Here is a 3,249-nt window from a genome sequence, read left to right on the forward strand (position 1 = left end):
TGTTTGGCTTAATAGGAGATTACTATGATCTCTTAGGAAGCTTAGTCAATGTGTAGTATAGTACACTTGTTAATTTACTTTGCAACATTTATAATCATTCTCAATGAATCAATTTTGTCTCATTTATTTATTTATGACAATTACACAGGGACATTACATGTCAGGTCCAGAAATTGCAATACATAAGCGATCATGCATTTTCAATGACATTCATTGAAATTACCATACAAGATAAAAATAAGCTTGTCCATTTCACTGAATTTTCTCAGCATAAGATTGCCTACCTAACAAATGCATACGAAAAACTAGCATTTCCACTTCTAAATACTAAGTTCAAACAAGCCTTAGGAAGTCTTAAGGAGACCCACTTTTGTAGATTCAGAGACCTTGTACCAGCCTTCATTTTTCCACCATTACTCGTATCTCTGAACTATGATTTGTTTGTTTCAGATGTTATAAGCTTGCTTGATCTTCTTTACCCTTCCTTGAGACACCAAGATATTCGTGTAAGTCAAATCTTTGTGTAGATGTTACTGGCTACTTAGCCTTAGCACGGTCTTTCTAGGTTCTATTAGCTCAGAACTGGCTTTTATTGTTAAATATGCCGGTGAAGCTAGCAGAAATAGCTACGAGTGAAAAGAAAGGTCTTTCTTAGTCTTATCACATTAGCCTATGCCTTATGAATGCTAATACCATAGACGTGGTAGACTTAAGCTAAGAAAAACTTTCAATTTCCACTTGCTACAAAATGTGTAATTAAAATCATGTTTTTTGTTGCTCCGCCTAATACTATTGGGTGTTACAACCACGTGAAAGAACCTGTCATGGCCACAGATGTAGTTAAGTGCTTCATGCCAAGATGTATTAGAGGATACCATGTCTCTTAACTTGTTTGGACTGATCCCTTTCTTGGAAAAACGCTAGACTGAAGGAGATAACCAAAAACTTTGTTGACAGATATGCCATCAGTGTTTTAAGAGGCAGTGTTGTAGTCGGTGATTTACTGATACAGATATCAAAGGTGTGATTAATTTCTCTTTGTCAAAGTGTTTCAATCAGTGGTGAAGTTACTTAACGGAGTCATTCAACAGAATTAGTTCAAGGAGGTGCAAAAACCCTTTTGCCAATTTTAAAGGGGAAGAGGAGGGACCTACAAAAAGTGAAACACTTGAAGAAGCAGAAGGATGCATAATTATTCACAAGAATGTAACGCAACACAAAATGTTTTATTTAAGTTTTATTTTAACAGCTACAATATTTATGAATGCTACTATGAAATACTTATAGAGACTCAATGATTATTTAATCGTCAATCATAATCAATCCATTTCATCATTACTAGAGAAAATGCTAATTTTATCAGTGTAACTTTTATTATTGTCTGCTTCTTTATCTTCTATAACTGGTTTACCAGCATCAATAGAAGCTGATATTCCACTACCAATAAAGCCATTAACAATAATTTTTGTAAATCAGGTAAGTATTCAGTCATTTTCACAGGCCATTGTGCACCTAAACACTTCATACATGCTGTTGAAGGATCAACTGCTTGCAATCGCAGTACCACCTTTGAGACTCCCCTCTCAAAAAACACTTCACACTCTTGTATATCTAAATGTTGTAAACCATTGGTACAACACGGAGGAAGTAACACAGCGGATGTTTTTGTTTTCTAAGACTTCAGTCACCTTACCTTCTCAGTGAGCTGACTCAGAAAATGGTCAGATATTGCTAAGGCTGGATGATCATCTGTAAGAGATAGACACAAAAGTTTTGGCTATATATGGTACAATGATTCGATCAATATATTAAATCATAGTATTTTCATTTGACTAGTGATTAGTTAATTGAGAGATTAGCTTATCCTCAGGAATTTATCCTATGAATCAGAAAGAAATCAGAGAAGTTTGTATTGAAGAATGAAGAATTATACTATGTTCCAGGGAAGAATAAAGCGGAATGTATAATAATAATTGTACACATGTCAATTTATTATTAAGTGTTCACAGATGGTGAAGTATGTCAAGAACATATCAGATCAACTGCGAATAGTGAAGTCTTGCCACGTAAATGCCACATCAGGTCATTTTGGTGTTAAGAAGACAGTTGCACAAATCAAAGAGAGGTTCTTGCGGATAGGAGTTTGGAAGGATGCCAAGGATTTGGTAAAATTTAAAAGCTTACTGACACTATTATATTTATACTTGTACATGTAGGTTGCCAGTTGCGATCAATGCCAGAGAATGAATAAAAACCCCATAGTGACGGTGACCGAACTACACCCTATACCTGTTCATGCACCGTGGCACCATGTAGGTATCGATTTCATTGATCCTATTCACCCAACTAGCAGAAGGGGAAATAAATTTGTCCTAACTCTTTCTGATTATTTCACAAAGTGGGTGGAGGCAATTCCTTTACCTTCTAAATGCTCTGTTGGAGTTGCTCAGGCCCTTTTTTAGGTACTTTTGTGACACTACATGTATAATGTACTTGTGTATATCTTTTTATTTGCTTATACAGATTTTCATGAGAATGGGACTGCCAAAACTACTTACAAGTGACCAAGGTGGTGAGTTTAGAAGCGATCTTGAGAAGCAAATTATGAGTTTACTCAGCATCAAAAAACACTTCATTACCCCAACCATCCACAAGTAAGCCATGTCAATGACAGTCATGGCTACTCACAACTTTTTGAATTTTTAGGCAAATGGGTTAGATGAAAGGTGGAACCAGACTTTGAAGCACATGATTGTGAAGTTTACTAGTGATAGGAAAGATCAATTGGATAACTTTTTAGACACCTGCGTGTATTCCTACAATACAGCAAACCATGAATCCACCAACTATACACCCTTTAAGCTTATGTTTGGCCGAAAAGCAATTCTACTATTGGATCTAGACTTTGAATCACTTGATGGTGAATGTTTATTAAACGAGTATAGAACATCTGAACCTGAAAATGTAAGGATTTTTCTCATTACAAACTGTTGCATACAAATTAACTAAGGAATTATTTTGCAAAGCTTAAAATTAGCTTCAATAATGTGAATAATTTATTGCCATTTCACTGGGTCATGCATTATTTTTGAATTTAAATTTTGCTTTTTTTGATGTATTTGCAAATTTCTTTATTTTATATGCTATTTTATAATGAATGTGCATTAGGATATTGTTGCAACACTCACTTCTTCAAGGCAAGAAACTCGGAAAGCAGCTAAGAGTAATATTAAGGATGCTCAGGATCGT

Source organism: Amphimedon queenslandica, unplaced genomic scaffold, assembly GCF_000090795.2.
Source record: "Amphimedon queenslandica unplaced genomic scaffold, v1.1 AMPQUscaffold_12911, whole genome shotgun sequence".
NCBI lineage: Eukaryota > Metazoa > Porifera > Demospongiae > Haplosclerida > Niphatidae > Amphimedon > Amphimedon queenslandica.